We start from the raw sequence: 19,349 nt of genomic DNA, 5'->3' as shown, positions 1-19,349 counted from the left end.
GAGGCCAAAGACAAAACTTTTTTTCTTCCAATCTCTGAAGTGGCTTCTACTGCTTTTGAAGAACATTTTCGAACATGTCGCCAAAGATCTCGTCGCAGATATAATGCCTGGCAGTACATGCAGTGAATGTAATCTTTTGCATTGTACTTTTTCTTTGATGTGCGTCTTAGTTTTAGTGATCCAACTCCACTCGCCAAGACCTCTGAGTTATGCTTGTGGTTTCCCTTGTTGCGAAGCTTTATAAGCATTTTCATACGTTGTTTGGACCTCTTGGGAAGACTTAAAACTTGAGCAACATCTGCATGTGTTTTCTCGTGAGTTTTAAGTGACGTGTAAACTTTGTCTGTAGTTTCCCACAAATGTAGCAGTAAGTTTTATTTCTGAGCAAGGATGACGTGTTTGAGACTTTTTCAGCCATAGCATTAGCACCATCATCAACAAATATGTCTTCGGCATCAGCGTTTCCTATATTGCCAGTAACTCTTGATACTTCAAGCTGACTTGTGCTGATCATATCTTCAGTTGATGATTCTGCAGCTTCAGAAACGGGCTCTCTGTTTTCCTCTACAAAACTTTCTTGGTGGTGTCTTTTGTTTTTGGAAGAAGACTTGCTGGTGGAGACCTCACAATTCTGTACTTGTTTGTAACTGATTTTTAAAGGCTCTGATCTGTCATCGCACGAGCTGTTTGAATCATCTATGGAATCAGGAACATACTCCTCTTCTGATGATACCACCTCACTTGAACTTGGTTCTGTACAGACCTGATAATGATTAAAAACCATCGTATATACATATATTATATTTTGCATACTTGGAAAGCATTGCACCGAGAATAATTCTACTAAAAAGCTTACCACTTGCAGAAGTTCAGTGATGTCCACCTTGTGTTTAACATAACACTTTTTGTGCCAGGACTGGTTGCAAACTAGAAAGAGAAAATTAAGAATTAATAAAAGAAGGTAGCATGGAAAGTACTTAAAAAGTCAGTGCAGCAGCAAATGGCTCATTTTAAACATATAGCACAGCTACACATGGAACAGGTTTTTAAAAGTGTTCCTGTGGCATCACATTCAAAAGATACAGATGAAGCCCCCCTTCCATTTTCAAAAAATTACCTTTACATCTCACACCACTCCATTTCAGAGGTGCAAAAGGTCCTCCACATGAAACACATTTTTCTAAACTTGACATTTTGTCAGGGACAAGATCATGATCACAGTCCTGTTGACCAAAAAAAAGTGTAATCATAAGATAAGAATCTTAACGGACACTTGTGAAGTGTAGAATATCAAAACCAATGAATCGTTTGTACTCTGTTTCTATAAAAACATGAATTAAGGATGAAAGTGACATGATTTGTATGTGTTATCCCTGTTGTGAATGAAATTGTTTAGAAATTAGAAACTTCAAACCTTAAATCTACATTAATAACTTGTTGCCATGTAAAATTCAGAGGAAAAATTACACACCTGGAATAACAGAAAAAAGATCCCCTCTCAACCTAGCTTGTTCTTCAGCAGAACAAACCTAACTAATCAACTAAAATAGAACAAAAACATACATTCACTGTGGATTTACTCTACCAGTTAAAAGTTTGGAGCCAACTTCTCATTCTCATTAAAATGAGAAGGTGTGTCAAAACTTTTGACTGGTATTGTACATAAATATATTGTATAAAAGCATGCATGGAGCATGACCCTTAAGAATATGGTCATGCTCCATATTCTTGATGGTGAGCAGATATCTCACATGAAAAAAAACAAAAAAACAACCCCACCCCACCCCAAAAATAATTTGAATATACATGCTTCAGAAGACTGAACTGGATTTATAATCTTCATAATGTATTAACTTGTGAAATTAAAGATTACAAAAACCAACTGAATCTATACACAACTGAATATAATTTATATGAGTGAAAATTTAAAAAAGTAAAAGTTAAGAAGTCGTTAGAGAGGAAAATTACCTCTGGTGAGTTGCCCGAAAATGATCTGCAGGCATCCACATCAGAAGCCTGACACAGCAACACTTTGGAGAGCTAAAATGAAGGGATGAACACTGAATGAGTCTAGGCTTCTAAATTAAAAAAAAAGAAATAATGTCCACCTAATGTATGAACCTATCAAGCTGAGTATTACACAGGACCTGTGTGTCTGCGCACTTCTAAATGTAACTTTCGTTCTTTTGTACTTGTATTTTCAAAAATCAGTCCTCCAAATTCCTGCATCTTACATTTTGAGGATTACATAGGACCTGTGTATCTGAATAGTACTGAATATCACTCTCATGAGTTTGTTTTATAAAGTAAATAACTCATTGAAGATGTAAATTACCTCTGGTGAGTTGTCTGGAAAAGATCTGCATGCGTCCACATCAGCAGCCTGACACGGCATCTCTTTGGAGACCTGAAATGTAAAGAACAATCACTGAATGTGAGTTTGTTCATAATGTTCAAAACCGAGTCCTCCTTATTCCTGCACCTGACATGTTGAGTATTACACAGGACCTGTGTATCTGCGTGCTTCTAAGTGTAACTTTCTTTTGTACTTTTATTTTCAAAACTCAGTCCTCCTTATTCCTGCACCTGACATGTTGAGTATTACACAGGACCTGTGTATCTGCGCGCTTCTAAATATAACCTTCATTCTTTTGTACTTGTATTTTCAAAAATCAGTCCTCCAAATTCCTGCATCTTACATGTTGAGCATTACATAGGACTCTGTATCTGAATAGTGATAAATATCACTCTCATGAGTTTGTTTTATAAAGTAAATAGGTCATTGAAGATGAAAATTACCTCTGGTGAGTTGTCTGGAAAAGATCTGCATGCGTCCACATCAGCAGCCTGAAACGAAATCTCTTTGGAGACCTGAAATGTAAAGAACAATCACTGAATGTGAGTTTGTTCATAATGTTCAAAACCGAGTCCTCCTTATTCCTGCACCTGACATGTTGAGTATTACACAGGACCTGTGTATCTCCATGCTTCTAAGTGTAACTTTCATTCTTTTGTACTTGTATTTTCAAAACTCAGTCCTCCTTATTCCTGCACCTGACATGTTGAGTATTACACAGGACCTGTGTATCTGCGCGCTTCTAAATATAACCTTCATTCTTTTGTACTTGTATTTTCAAAAATCAGTCCTCCAAATTCCTGCATCTTACATGTTGAGCATTACATAGGACTCTGTATCTGAATAGTGCTGAACATCACTCTCATGAGTTTGTTTTATAAAGTAAATAGGTCATTGAAGATGAAAATTACCTCTGGTGAGTTGTCTGGAAAAGATCTGCATGCGTCCACATCAGCAGCCTGACACGGCATCTCTTTGGAGACCTGAAATGTAAAGAACAATCACTGAATGTGAGTTTGTTCATAATGTTCAAAACCGAGTCCTCCTTATTCCTGCACCTTACATGTTGAGTATTACACAGGACCTGTGTATCTCCGTGCTTCTAAGTGTAACTTTCATTCTTTTGTACTTGTATTTTCAAAACTCAGTCCTCCTTATTCCTGCACCTGACATGTTGAGTATTACACAGGACCTGTGTATCTGCGCGCTTCTAAATATAACCTTCATTCTTTTGTACTTGTATTTTCAAAAATCAGTCCTCCAAATTCCTGCATCTTACATGTTGAGCATTACATAGGACCTCTGTATCTGAATAGTGCTGAATATCACTCTCATGAGTTTGTTTTATAAAGTAAATAGGTCATTGAAGATGAAAATTACCTCTGGTGAGTTGTCTGGAAAAGATCTGCATGCGTCCACATCAGCAGCCTGAAACGAAATCTCTTTGGAGACCTGAAATGTAAAGAACAATCACTGAATGTGAGTTTGTTCATAATGTTCAAAACCGAGTCCTCCTTATTCCTGCACCTGACATGTTGAGTATTACACAGGACCTGTGTGTCCCTGTGCTTCTAAATGTAACTTTCATTCTTTTGTACTTGTATTTTCAAAACTCAGTCCTCCTTATTCCTGCACCTGACATGTTGAGTATTACACAGGACCTGTGTATCTGCGCGCTTCTAAATGTAACTTTCATTCTTTTGTACTTGTATTTTCAAAAATCAGTCCTCCAAATTCCTGCATCTTACATTTTGAGCATTACATAGGACCTGTGTATCTGTATAGTACTGAATATCACTCTCATGAGTTTGTTTTATAAAGTAAATAGGTCATTGAAGATGAAAATTACCTCTGGTGAGTTGTCTGGAAAAGATCTGCATGCGTCCACATCAGCAGCCTGAAACGAAATCTCTTTGGAGACCTGAAATGTAAAGAACAATCACTGAATGTGAGTTTGTTCATAATGTTCAAAACCGAGTCCTCCTTATTCCTGCACCTGACATGTTGAGTATTACACAGGACCTGTGTGTCCCTGTGCTTCTAAATGTAACTTTCATTCTTTTGTACTTGTATTTTCAAAACTCAGTCCTCCTTATTCCTGCACCTGACATGTTGAGTATTACACAGGACCTGTGTATCTGCGCGCTTCTAAATGTAACTTTCATTCTTTTGTACTTGTATTTTCAAAAATCAGTCCTCCAAATTCCTGCATCTTACATTTTGAGCATTACATAGGACCTGTGTATCTGTATAGTACTGAATATCACTCTCATGAGTTTGTTTTATAAAGTAAATAGGTCATTGAAGATGAAAATTACCTCTGGTGAGTTGTCTGGAAAAGATCTGCATGCGTCCACATCAGCAGCCTGAAACGAAATCTCTTTGGAGACCTGAAATGTAAAGAACAATCACTGAATGTGAGTTTGTTCATAATGTTCAAAACCGAGTCCTCCTTATTCCTGCACCTGACATGTTGAGTATTACACAGGACCTGTGTGTCCCTGTGCTTCTAAATGTAACTTTCATTCTTTTGTACTTGTATTTTCAAAACTCAGTCCTCCTTATTCCTGCACCTGACATGTTGAGTATTACACAGGACCTGTGTATCTGCGCGCTTCTAAATGTAACTTTCATTCTTTTGTACTTGTATTTTCAAAAATCAGTCCTCCAAATTCCTGCATCTTACATTTTGAGCATTACATAGGACCTGTGTATCTGTATAGTACTGAATATCACTCTCATGAGTTTGTTTTATAAAGTAAATAGGTCATTGAAGATGAAAATTACCTCTGGTGAGTTGTCTGGAAAAGATCTGCATGCGTCCACATCAGCAGCCTGAAACGAAATCTCTTTGGAGACCTGAAATGTAAAGAACAATCACTGAATGTGAGTTTGTTCATAATGTTCAAAACCGAGTCCTCCTTATTCCTGCACCTGACATGTTGAGTATTACACAGGACCTGTGTGTCCCTGTGCTTCTAAATGTAACTTTCATTCTTTTGTACTTGTATTTTCAAAACTCAGTCCTCCTTATTCCTGCACCTGACATGTTGAGTATTACACAGGACCTGTGTATCTGCGCGCTTCTAAATGTAACTTTCATTCTTTTGTACTTGTATTTTCAAAAATCAGTCCTCCAAATTCCTGCACCTGACATTTTGAGAATTACATAGGACTTCAATATCTGTATAGTACTGAATATCACTCTCATGAGTTTGTTTTATAAAGTAAATAGGTCATTGAAGATGAAAATTACCTCTGGTGAGTTGTCTGGAAAAGATCTGCATGTGTCCACATCAGCAGCCTGAAACAAAATCTCTTTGGAGACCTGAAATATAAAGAACAATCACCGAACGTGAGTTTGTTCATAATGTTCAAAACCGAGTCCTCCTTATTCCTGCACCTGACATGTTGAGTATTACACAGGACCTGTGTTTCCCTGTGCTTCTAAATGTAACTTTCATTCTTTTGTACTTGTATTTTCAAAACTCAGTCCTCCTTATTCCTGCACCTGACATGTTGAGTATTACACAGGATCTATGTCTAGACACAGATACTATATCCCATCCTAGTTAATATATATATAAATATTAGGTCAGCATAATTTTTTTACATGTGACAGTCTATGACATTTTGAATAGTACCGAACAAGTTGGAATAGTGTAGTCTGATTAAGTCTTTCTGCAAGATCTGCTTTTTCAGGCTCTGTGCTCCTCACTTATGTTTTTGACTATATTGAAAGTGTGTGCTACAGCTTGATATATCCTTCAAAATTGTGTTCAAAGGTGGTAGAATGACTGGTGGTAGAGGTGGTAGAGTGACAGTATTGTTACACTTCTATATACCTTGCTTCTCCATGGCCAGTCAGAATCACCATAATTATAAGTGATTTCTTCCCCTGGACCAATATCTTTGAGCGCAAATAAACAGAGATGGGGTCTTCCAGCCACTCTTGTAACTTTCATTTTGCTGTTTGGGTTCACCTCCTCATCATTTACCAGTCTGCCTAATGATCCATCCTCTCTGGCAGCATCAACACTGAAATATCAAGTATGCAATAAGAATAATTACGTCATGTAAGAGAAAGGATTTTGCATATTCAGTGTTAGCATGTCTGAAGAATATTCTTCCACCATCTTAAAACCATCTGGCACTGTGTTTCATAACTGAAACTACTTTTACTGATGATAAGGCAGAAAATGTTTGCATCTCTGTGTTTAGATACAAATTTGGGGGGGGGGGGGCACCTTAAAACAATCACATACCATAACTGTTGTCCATTGAACTGGAAATCAAACATAAAAACCTTGAGTGCATCATGGTAAACTTTCAATCGGTTTTCTTGTTCCTTTCTGCTTATGACTTCCCCTCTATACTCAATAAGGAAATCTCCTTTTTGAAAGCACCGACAGCTGAACACACCCCGACCTGAAGATACACATAATAAACAAAGTAGAATAATACACTTTAAACAATGCAGAGCTGTCCAATAGTAGCAATTAAGACTAACTTTTGAGATTATTAACTTATTCAAAATCAGTTCATAAATAAAGTATCTCTCTAGGTGTATAGAATTATCTACCCAAGAAAAAAAAATTATCCAACATAATAGCTTCTATTTTGAACAGTTGTCTCCTTTGGAATAAGACAGATGTTCTGATCATGATAGTCATAGAACATGATCTATGCTCCTAAAGTGCAGTTTAAAAATTGTAAATTAAAAACAATCTTTGTTAACAAACCTTTGCACAATAAACTCAGAACTCACCTTTAAATGAATTAATATATTTTACATTAAATCCTTCCTTATCTTCACCTAAGGAGCAGTAATAACTGGCATCATGTTTGGGATTTCTTTTTGCTCTCTGTGGCCTTGTTGCTGCCATCTCCTGCAAAAATCACATGTTGATAACTTGAGCAACAACGTATTACTGTGTACAATATAATTTAATGGTATTGTATGTGAAAATGTCGTATGAATGAACAGTATCACATCTCCTACTTTCTATTGACAGGTTCTCAAAACTTTCAAATAGAAAAATTAATCTTAATCCTAAGAATTCCTATATAGTATAATTTGTGCCTGAGAAAGAATATCACACACTGATACACATCACAGACAATGACCAAATACAGACTTGACTTTTCCGGCAATTTCATGCCTCGGTTCTAATTCTGGAGTGAGCCACCATCCCTTTAAACTCTGGTACACTGACTAGCATGCTTGCTAATAACTAGCTAAACTGTTGCAAATCAGATGCTTTAAAGTATCCCAACATCAAGTAACCTACACATTCTGCATAATTGCATAAAAATATGTACCTAAATGTGTAAGGAGTTTTATATGGATCTTACCTCTTCCTCCAAAGAATCCCCTGCAAAGAATGACGCTTGTTCAATTAACACGTAAGGGCTTGCACCTGAACTGGACGGACTGTACCACATTGATAGAAGAGGAGGGGTATGACAAATAGAGAATTCTTTTTTTGTTTCTAAAGAGCACAAGGTTTGATTTATTCAGGAACAAGAAAACAAATTTGTTTAAATAATATTTTGTTACTTTGATTCAATATTTCAAAGTGTGTATTTTATCTTACATTTTGCTTTTATTAGGAGGCAGCAGTCACATGGTATCTCCCACCAGCAATGTTTAACCCTTTATCAGGCAAGTGACTTCTTTTGATCACTTCTGCTGACCTCCTAAATGATGTCACAGCAGCTATACTTTAAAACACATTTTTATTCAGAGACACTTTGGTATTTTTTGTATTCATTTTCACCCAAATAAGGTAGCTTAAACCTTTTATAAACTTTTCCTTTATCTGGAAACTGCTGTCTAATGGCAGACCCAGCAGAAAAACGTTTTCTGATGAACCTGCCTATAGACAATCTAGACTACCTAGACAATCCATGTGTATACAGAGTAGCATTATTACCTGGAGATAAGGACAAAATATCAATCTTTATAGTTTTATGCTAACAGTAACATAAGTAATCATGATATTTTTGCACGTTAAGTATTTTTTAAATTAATGCTTTTTATTTTTATATTTGTAATTCTGTATTACCCCATGGGTGGTTATCCATTCTTTCAAGCTTGGGTTCTCTACCACAGGCCTTGGAGCATGAGGGTTCTTGCACAATATCTTAGCAGTTCCCAGAGGTGTGCTCTTCTGTATCAAGAAGTCTGATGAATCTCCGGGTATCTGTTTGAGCCACTCTTCCAGTTTGGGGGTCATTGCCTCGAGTGCTCCAGTGACCACAGGCACTACTGTTGCCTTCACCTTCCAGGCTCTTTTTAATGCTTTTTTGAGTGCTTGGTATTTTTCTAGTTTTTTTTTTGTGTTCCTTTATCCTAATGTTTCCATCATTTGGGATGGCTACATCACCACAAAAGCTTTCCTCTGCAGGTTAACCCCTTAACTGGCAAGGGCCCGGTGACGGGCCGTTTGTAGTCCCTTTTATATGGCAGGCTAGACCCTCCCATTTTTATTGACACGTCATTCGGCCAATCATGTAACTGGCTGCACCAAATCACCTGACAAAGCTACGTGACGCCCTCTGAGTATTATTGGCTCTGGGAAACCCATTTCTTAACATGATTGGCCGAATGAGGTGTCAGTCAAAATGGGCGGGTCTAGCCTGCCATATAAATGCACTTCATTCGGCCGGCGGACCAGACGCAGCCAGTTAATAGGCTATGAAATGGGTTGTTCAGAGCCAATAATAACCAGAGGGTGTTATGTAGTTTTTGTCAGGTGATTTTTTTGCTGCCAGTTAAGGGGTTAATGATCCCGATGTGCAGTTGGTTCGCCATTCCCATTTTGTTGTTCTGTAGCTGGAAGTCCCACAGGATCTTAGCTCATTTGTTTTCTACCACCTTGTGTGGCATCTCCCATTTTAACCTGGTTTTCTCCAGGTCATATTCTGCACAGATGTTTCTTTACACTATTCCGGCTACTTGGTTGTGGCGTTCCATGTATTCTTTTTCTGCTAGCATCTTACATCCTGGTGTTAGGTGCTGAATTGTCTCAGGGGACTCTTTGCACAGCCTACAACTGGGGTCTTGCCTGGTGTGATAGATCTGGGCTACTATTGCTATGGTGCTCAGGACCTGCTTCTGAGCCACCATGATTAGTGCTTCTGTGCTGTGTTTTGGTCGAGCCTTTCTGTTCATTGGTAGGATTTGTTCATATCAGCCACTTCAGCTATCTGTCCCTGGTACATGCCATGCAGTAATCTTTCTTCACATTCACTGAGCACTTCATCCTTTGGAGCTATCTTTCCAATGTATTCATATATTTTGTGTTTCATTTAAGACAGTGGCCCTGACACTCACTATCCTCTGTCTATAGCTTCTGGATGCTGGATTTGGGATGGAGCCCTCCATGTATCGTCAGCAGCTTTTGCATTCTTAAATCAGTGGACTGAATTTCCTCCCTTTTCTATCTTATTATTCCAGCAGGGTATCTGATTACTGGTGTTGATTGGCTGGACCTTGTTACACCCATTGAGCTAACATTTCAGGCCTTACTATTTGCAGATATTTGGCTGTTGCTGCTTTCCCGATGTTGCCATTTGCTTGTGGTAAACCCAGGTACTTGTAGCTCTCCTTTATATCTGTTTTTCTGCCTTCTGACAGTGTCACACTCTGTGTGTATTACCTTCACTTCCTTTGTCAACATTGCGCCATATTTCTCCAGTCCAAATTACACTGATACATAGATATATACAAAGAGAATACAGCTTGATGTCATCCATGCAGAGGAGGTGGCTGATGGTGGCCCCATTTCTGAGTCGGTATACATAGCCAGTCTTGTTGATTATTTGGCTGAGAACATTCAGGCCCAAGCAGAACAGCAGTGGGAACAGAGCATCTCCGCATCTCCTTGGTAAATGCTATATTTGATGGAGACTTGTGCAATTGTGCAACTGGCTTGGAGTTGGCCTCAAAATTTGTTCTCCACAGCTTTGATGTAATGTCCTTAAAACAAGTCAAAATGAGGCTCAGTATTGTGTGTGGCCTCCACGTGCCTGTATGACCTCCCTACAATGCCTGGGCATGCTCCTGATATGGTGCCGGATGGTCTCCTGAGGGATCTCCTCCCAGACCTGGACTAAAGCATCCACCAACTCCTGGACAGTCTGTGGCGCAACGTGACGTTGGTAGATGGAGTGAGACATGATGTGCCAGATATGCTCAATCAGATTCAGGTCTGGGGAACGGGCGGGACAGTCCATAGCTTCAATACCTTCATCTTGCAGGAACTGCTGACACACTCCAGCCACATAAGGTCTAGCATTGTCCTGCATTAGGAGAAACCCAGGGCCAACCGCACCAGCATATGGTCTCACAAGGGGTCTGAGGATCTCATCTTGGTACCTAATGGCAGTCATGCTGCCTCTGGCGAGCACATGGAGGGCTGTGCGGCCCTCCAAAGAAATGCCACCCCACATCTTTACTGACCCACTGCCAAACCGGTCATGCTGAAGGATATTGCAGGCAGCAGATCGCTCTCCACGGCGTCTCCAGACTCTGTCACGTCTGTCACATGTGCTCAGTGTGAACCTGCTTTCATCTGTGAAGAGCACAGGGCGCCAGTGGCGAATTTGCCAATCCTGGTGTTCTCTGGCAAATGCCAAGCGTCCTGCACGGTGTTGGGCTGTGAGCACGTGGACGTCGGGCCCTCATACCACCCTCATGGAGTCGGCTTCTAACCGTTTGTGCAGACACATGCACATTTGTGGCCTGCTGGAGGTAATTTTGCAGGGCTCTGGCAGTGCTCCTCCTGTTCCTCCTTGCACAAAGGCGGAGGTAGCAGTCCTGCTGCTGGGTTGTTTCCCTCCTGCGGCCTCCTCCACGTCTCCTGGTGTACTGGCCTGTCTCTTGGTAGCGCCTCCAGCCTCTGGACACTACGCTGACAGACACAGCAAACCTTCTTGCCACAGCTTGCATTGATGTGCCATCCTGGATGAGCTGCACTACCTGAGCCACTTGTGTGGGTTGTAGAGTCTGTCTCATGCTACCACGAGTGTGAAAGCACCACCAACATTCAAAAGTGACCAAAACATCAGCCAGAAAGCATAGGTACTGAGAAGTGGTCTGTGGTCCCCACATGCAGAACCACTCCTTTATTGAGTGTGTCTTGCTAATTGCCAATAATTTCCACCTGTTGTCTATTCCATTTGCACAACAGCATGTGAAACTGATTGTCAATCAGTGTTGCTTCCTAAGTGGACAGTTAGATTTCACAGAAGTTTAATTTACTTGGAGTTATATTGTGTTGTTTAAGTGTTCCCTTCATTTTTTTGAGCAGCGTATATACACACACACACAAAACTTAATGGAGAGGTGTACTGTACTGGCTGACTTACTGTGAAGTGGACTGGCTCCTTCACACTGCTGTTGACCTGCTGGATGAAACCCATTATTTGACCCCATTTGTCCACAAGCCCTGCACTCATGGTCAACATTGCAGATAAATATGTACTAATCTGCTCAAGTAGACCTCGACTGTTGTCTTTATGAGCATTTTTAATTTTTCAAGCTCCTCTATAACATTCAGATCATACAGTGGTGAAAACCCAAGAATCACGCTGAGGTTCAAATCCACAAAAGACATCCTCATCCAAGGAGTCAACAGAGTGAGCAAATAAAAACTCAGAGAAATTTGACAGCTATGCAAAAACATGCTTAGCTGGAAATAATGGAAGTGTTATGTTTTTTTACTTCATACTAAAATCCTGTTGGTTTTTAATCAGTCTTTCCATCATACTGTGATTGTCTCGATTGCCAAGAAGGTGATACATGTACAAATGATCTGCTCTATTGTGGCCATAAGAATGTAATTTATAATTTTTTTTTGTGACAGTTTATTAGTCCTTCATCAAAATATTCATCATGTACATGTAGAAATCCATGTTCAGCATTTATTACATTTTAATAAGATAGACTTGTCTTGCATACAGAACAAATAGATTAATGTATTAAGAATTTGAAAAAATCGTGACCTCTTCTATTCTATCTGGCCTTGAATACGCTTTTTTTCATTTTCTCAATGACATAATCAACAAAATGGCAGCAGTGGAGTGCAAAAATATTGTGGTGAAAAAAATGTCTCTTTTAAGTTTTAAATTTTTTGTCATCCATGCACTTATCACACACATTTATTATTCATAATGATTCAAAATTATAAGATTTGATCAAAAAGTATTTTCATTTGTGCATATTTTTAGGTGTCATAAACATTTCAAGGTTGGACAAAAGATTGGGTTTAGGCACCCAACTAAACTTTATAAAATCTTCAGTTTTATAGCATAGCGAGCAATCATATTGCCAACTCATCCCCAGTGTAACTAGCGAAACGTGAATTAGAAGGACAGTGTAATAATTAACAGGACCTTCCGGCAGACAACCAATCAGAATTAGACACTGTGTGAATATTCATGAGGTCCTGCTATTACACAACCTGCCATAGGGGGCACTGTGGCGATACACAGATTATACACAAAGTCAGGTTTATGTGTATTAAACGGACATCTTTTTTTTTTGCATTTTTCGGGTTAATGGACCAATAGAAACCATTCTACATTCTTAGAATTTCATCAAAATTAGCAGGACACGGCCCCTGTCCTGTTAATACAAAATGTCCTTCTAGTGTGGTGTGTATTCTGACGAATTGTCCTGCTAATACACATTTACCAACGCACACACACACACACACACACACACACACACACACACACACACACACACACAACCACCATGACAGAAACAATGATGCAACAAAGAGCAAATGGAGACAGGCAATATATACACACACAGGGAATGAGAGAATAGAGAACACCTGGGAGGGAAACACAGGAAGCAGAACTACACGCACCACATGAGGACACGAGGAAGACACATCAAAATAAAACAGGAAGTAACTAAACACAAAGACCAGGATTAGGACACATGACCTTGACACAAAGGCAGAAGATAAACAAACACACAACACCCGCTCCACCCGAGACACACAAATATCCACAACCAAAGAACAAACCAGGACTCAAAATTAGGAGCCAAATAAGGAAACACAACATAAAACATTTAACAAAATGTCAAAGAACAAAACCACAGTGTGCTGGGCAAACAGCCCAGGATCATGACATAATGTATAATTGTAATGAGTTCTGGCCTTCTTGATGGATTGTCCCCTTTTTCTTTCTTCCCAGAGAATTGATAATTGGAGTAGATATAAACAGAGGACTCAAATGGTGTAATGGAAAGACGGAGAGCAAAATGAGAGAGCTAGAAACCTAGGGAGAGAGAAATTAAAAGTCAGTAAAGTGGTAAAAGTACGCAGAGAGCAAGTAAAGTGGAATAAAAAAAAATTACACATGAACACACAGGGTCTGTGCAGTTTCAGGCTTTGGCACACTCCCCTATTTTAGTGTAATAGATGGTGGTGTCACATACTGAGCACTGTTTAACTTCACCACAGTAACAGTGACTGTTTGTGTGCTTCAACATGAGTAGTGAAAACTAGTGGTGTGTGTGTGTGTGTGTGTGTGTGTGTGTGTGTGTGTGTGTGTGTGTGTGTGTGTGTGTGTGTGTGTGTGTCTGCGCGAGAAAGAGAGAGAGCAAGAGAGATCCATCCATCACACCTGAATACTACTGAGCGCTGACAGGAAGTGCCTGTGGCCCTCCTGTTTCCTGATTGGTTAGTCTCTGTGGGGTAGCAGAATGAACAGGGGTTAAATGTCACACGATGGTGAAATTAAACAGTACTTTCAAACTCCAACGGTAACACTGACTTGTTGGGGCCTTAAAAGATGGCTGCCACCAATGTGCTGATAACTGGTGGCTGTAGCTCAGTAGGTAGAGCAGGTCACCTGCTGATCGGAAGGTCAGCGGTTCAAATCCTGGCTACTCCAGGCTACATGCCAATGTATCCTTGGGCAAGATACTTAACCCCAAGTTGCTCTCTGACCGTTCTGGCGGAGTATGAATGCGTGTGAGTGTTAGTTAATTAAAAAAAAAAAAGCACTTAGCTTCGTAAAAATGGAAGTGCTTGTATGAATGGGAGTGCATGGGTGAATGCAAACAGGCTGTATAAGCGCTTTGAGTGCTCATACTGAGTAGAAAAGCGCTATATAAGAACTAGTCCATTTACCATTTACCATTTTAATTATGAGATGTTCTTTAGAAATTAAGGACCATTTCTCTTCGTGCCTCAACCGAGGTATGCTGATCTGCAGTTGTAGTAAGTGGTCATTTGAATTACTGTTGCCTTCCTATCAGCTTGAAGCCAGTCATTCTCCTCTGACCTCTGACCTCTGACAGTGGTATTGACACTGATATATATATTTATGTATATAGTGCTTATGTATATGTGTATAGATTTTTGCTATAGTTTAGTTATTTGTTCTTACTCATCCTTTTCGTTTTTTCTCTGTACTGAGCTGCTGTAATGCACAAATTTCCCCGTCGTGGGATCATTAAAGTTTTATCTTATCTTATCTTATCTTATCAACAAGGAATTTTTGCCCAGTGAACTGCCATTCACTCAATATTTTCTCTTTTTCACACCATTCTCTGTAAATCTTAGAGATGTTTGGGTGTGGGAAATCCCAGTAAGCATGCAGCATTGCCTGCTGTGGCAACCCCTTGTGACAAGGGAGCAGCTGAAAGTAGCTCTCTGTACTTCATTACCATTTATATTGCCAGGTGCTGTGAGCTTTGACCTTAAACCTCCACATAATGATGAAAGGTTATTGTGTTAAATTAACACAAATTACTTAAATTCTGATTCCTGAAAGGTATGATTACAGGTGGGGTTGTTGACAACAATCCCAGTTTATGTTATTGTAAAAACAAAAACATTTGTTTTTTATTTTTATGATCATTCTTACTAGTCTTGCAACATTTGTCGTAGAAAGACCATTCAAATTTCACAACGACCAGTGCGACACGTGCTCATACAGTTTTTTTAAGTTTGAATTATTTAACCATTTGCTGCAAAAAAAAAAAAAAATCCATTCATTTTAATAGGAGGGGTGTCCTTCACATGTCCCTCTTCTTACTCTGGGCCCATTTCCTCCCACACCATTTTTTGCACTTGAATACAGTAGCTTAGCTGTAGCACCACTTTTCATAGTTCTTGAATTATTTAAAAAAAAATGCCACAAAAATCCTTAAAATCCCTGCTCCATCCAAGCTAATGAGAAGGCCAGAGTGGAGAGCCCAGTTGTCAGATTGGCAGAGAAGCACAAAAGTCTAATGAAACATTTCTCTTCAACCTGCTGATGTGCCCACTAGTTTCACTCTACAGTGATGGTTTTAATGTCACAGATGAATCTTCTTTCCAACAAGGTCTTCCTCAAAGTCAGTAGATTTATACTTTTTGAAATGAGCCATTTGAGTGTCTTGTAACTGTTTAATATAGTTTCACTATATTTTAATCAAGGACTTTTGATGAAAAGCTGAACAACCTTATCTCGCTCCCTGACCATAATTTTAACAGTAAGTATACAAAACACAGACATGTAGAGCAACAACTTTAAAACATGTCAATATGGTTTTTTCTTCTTCCATTATAACAAGTTGTAACAAACTTATCACTGGGATCCCACACACACACACACACACACACACACACACACACACACACACACACACACACACACACAGAGCAGCTTTTGATTTCAGTATACTGCTTTATTTCTCACACTGTACCCATACAGTCACTTGTCTCAGTCCGGTGTGTGACTCCAGTTTCCTCACAGCTCTCCTCCTGTCACACACACCCAGTCCCAGCATGCTAGTGCATAACACTAACGCTGAGTGGGTGCCAACACTCGGATGTTTTGGATTCGTAATGGGGGAAGGGGTGAGAGGTGGGTCAAAGTGCTGTTACTGTAAAGTGAAGTGTGTGAAGTTTGATGGGACTAGTTTGAACAGTATGCATCCATGGTATGCATTTGAACATCTTAGGTGAGTTTATTCTGGAGTTATCGCATTCACAAGACTTTCAGAGAGCTGGATCTCTGACCTTTACCTTTAGGTCAAAGTTGCTGAGATTGGAACTCCACCCACCCACCCACCCACCCACACACCCATCCATCCATCCATCCATCCATCCATTTTCGTCCACTTATTCAGGGCCGGGTCATGGGGGCAGCAACCTAAGCAGAGAAGCGCAGACCTCCCTCTACCCCGCCACCTCCATCAGCTCATCTGGGGGAACCCCAAGGCGTTCCCAGGCCAGCTGAGAGACATAATTTCTCCAGCATGTCCTGGGTCTGCCCCAAAGCCTCCTCCCGGTAGGACATGCCCGGAACACCTCGACACCATGACAGATACGAACCACCTTGCAGCCACAGCTCTGCGCAGCAGCCTCAACAATGGATGTGCAGAACATGGTCCATTCGGACTCAATGTCCTCAGCCTCCCTCGGAATGCTGTCGAAGTTCTGCCGGAGTTGGGAGTTAAAGATCCTAAGATCTCCCCAGAGTGTGAGCCTCAGTTCCAGGGCACATGTCTGTTGTTTTTTCCAACTATGTCTGTGTTCTCTTTAAGGAGCTGGGAGTTCTCTGCAGGTCCCCCTCTCGTGACTGGCTGACACTGGAGGCCTGGCTTTCAGCATGTCAGCTGATAGCTTTAAAGCCCATCCCTGGAAGCTACTCGAGGGGCAGCAACTAAACAACAGCTGTGTGTGTATGACAACCCTGGCCTCAACCTCCAAAACCTGTGTTTACAGTGTTTCTTGGTGGAAATAGTTTCTTTTGGTTTGTGAAGGAGAAGGGGTGACCTGTAGTCTTTGTATTTAGTTCTGGCACCCGTCCAGCCCCAGTATAGCCGTGTTTATTATTTCCTGTCATTTACCAAATAAATCACCTTTCAGTTCAGTTTTGCCTGTGAGGTCTTGGGGTCCACCTCATCTACTGCACAGCAACACTATAACATTACTGCTGCTAATGTGTAAGCCTCTCAGTTGTGTAAGCCTAATTACTCTCCCATGTTTGAGATTCAGACTGTTTGAGGAAGTATGCAACTGCAAGTGGGGCGAGGAGGCCTAAAACACTCATGTCAACCCAGCTGAGGAAACATGTGGCAACACTGAGTCAGTTTATAAACCTGAAATAATTCATGGGATGTATGTGATATTAGTGTTTATATATTGTATTATTGGCTAACAGAACACAAAAGTAACCAGAAGTAAGCAAACTGCTCGTGGCAATGGACCTTGGAACCGAAGCCTATAAAGGCAAATCTCTCAATGAGATTAATTCAGGATTAGAAAGTGAGTACAAAATACATTTCCTTTTGTAACACATTTACAGTGAAACGTGAAATGCAGCATTCCTTGTTTTTGTAACAATATAAACTGAGGTGAAATTAATTTTCTGAATTTAGTGATTGCGTAATTAACTGAAGAAAATTTTGGTGATGGAGGGCTTGAGAGTCCAATCTTAAAATGAAAGGATTTGTATTTGTATTTGTATTTGTATATCATTTCTAGCAGTTTAAACAATCAATTTTGTAAATATTTTGTTACCTGAATGTTGTGAGACAGAAAATTAGAATTGCTGGTCATTATGAGGTAGAAAAACAAGTGAACAAAGCAGCAGAAATGAACTTCCTATGAAGGGTGGCAGACCTTTGGGAAGGGCTCAAAGTAGACCCGCTGCTCCTCTATGCTGAAAGGAGCCAGTTGAGGTGGTTCAGGCATCTGACTGGGATGCTTCCTGGGCACCTCTGGGGTGACGTGTTCTGGGCATGTCCTACCTGGAGGAGGCCCGAGGCAGACCCCTGCCATGCTGGAGAGACTGTATCTCTCAGCTGACCTGAGAACATCTTGGGGTTCCCCCAGATGAACTGGAGGAGATGGCTGGGGAGAGGGAGGGTCTGGGCTTCTCTGCTTAGGCTGCTGCCTCCACAATCCAGCCCTGGATAAGTGGAAGGAAATGGATGGATGTTATATACAGTGCATTCAAATTTACAGTTTGTGGGTAAAGTATTTCTGATGTGAAACATGTCAAATACCACTAATTTATTTATATATATATATATATATATATATATATATATATATATATATATATACACACACACCCCAAATTTTTGGTGGGGACCAAAACCCTGGTCCCCACAACATTTGCATTAGATACAATGAAATTAAGTTCAGTAGGATACTCTGTCAAATTTTTAGGGCGGTCCCTGAAATTTACAAAAACCTACATAGTGTGCTTAGGTGTGTATAAGATAGGTAACTCAGTACCGACCCCTAGTGGCATGTTGTGGTACTGCAGGAACACACACTTACACAACACACACCAATCTTACTCTAGTGCCGTTGTTGGACAAATAAGAGACAGCAGAAGAGACAGACAGGGCTGAACAGAGAGACAGCTGAAGACAGACAGATGGACAGAGATGGAGCTGAAGACAGAGAGACAGAACTGAAAATATTTTACAGTGGGGTAAAAAAGTATTTAGTCAGGCATTGATTGTGCATGTTCTACTTAGAAAGATGCAAGAAGTCTGTATTTTTTTAATCATAGGTACACTTCAACTATGAAAGGCAAAATGAGAGAAAAATTCCAGGAAATCACATTGTAAGATTTTTAAGATTAAGATGTTAGAATTTATTTGTAAATTATAGTGGAAAATAAGCATTTAGTCACCCACAAACAAGCAAGATTTCTGGCTCACAGACCTGTAACTACTTCTTAAAGAAGCTCTTCTGTCCTCCACTCATCTGTATTAATGGCACCTGTTTGACCTTGTTATCTGTATAAGAGACACCTTTTCAAAGCCCCAGTCAAATTCCAAAGTCAACCATGGCCAAGACCAAAGAGCTGTTGAAGGACACCAGGAAGACAAATGTAGACCTGCACCAGGCTGGGAAGAGTGAATCTACAGTTTGGTGTGAAAAGAAAAGAAAAAAAATCAGCAGTGGGAGCAATTGTAAGAAAATGGAAGTCATACAAGACCGTTGATAATCTC

At 40.1% G+C, this 19,349-nt stretch overlaps 1 long non-coding RNA gene across 1 annotated transcript; it reads right to left on the bottom strand.

The window, feature by feature from the left end:
• Positions 1-456: 456 nt before the first annotated feature.
• LOC115777077 (uncharacterized) lies at positions 457-1,220 on the bottom strand. Its single transcript, XR_004019577.1, has 3 exons — positions 1,118-1,220; positions 857-927; positions 457-763 (listed from the first exon to the last, which is right to left on the bottom strand). It is a non-coding gene; the product is annotated as an uncharacterized LOC115777077 (long non-coding RNA).
• Between the last annotated feature and the right edge of the window lie 18,129 nt (positions 1,221-19,349).

Source organism: Archocentrus centrarchus, unplaced genomic scaffold (genome assembly GCF_007364275.1).
Source record: "Archocentrus centrarchus isolate MPI-CPG fArcCen1 unplaced genomic scaffold, fArcCen1 scaffold_43_ctg1, whole genome shotgun sequence".
In the NCBI taxonomy this organism is placed as follows: domain Eukaryota; kingdom Metazoa; phylum Chordata; class Actinopteri; order Cichliformes; family Cichlidae; genus Archocentrus; species Archocentrus centrarchus.
Note: the sequence above shows the minus strand (reverse complement) of the source record. Positions and strands in the feature narration are given on the sequence as shown.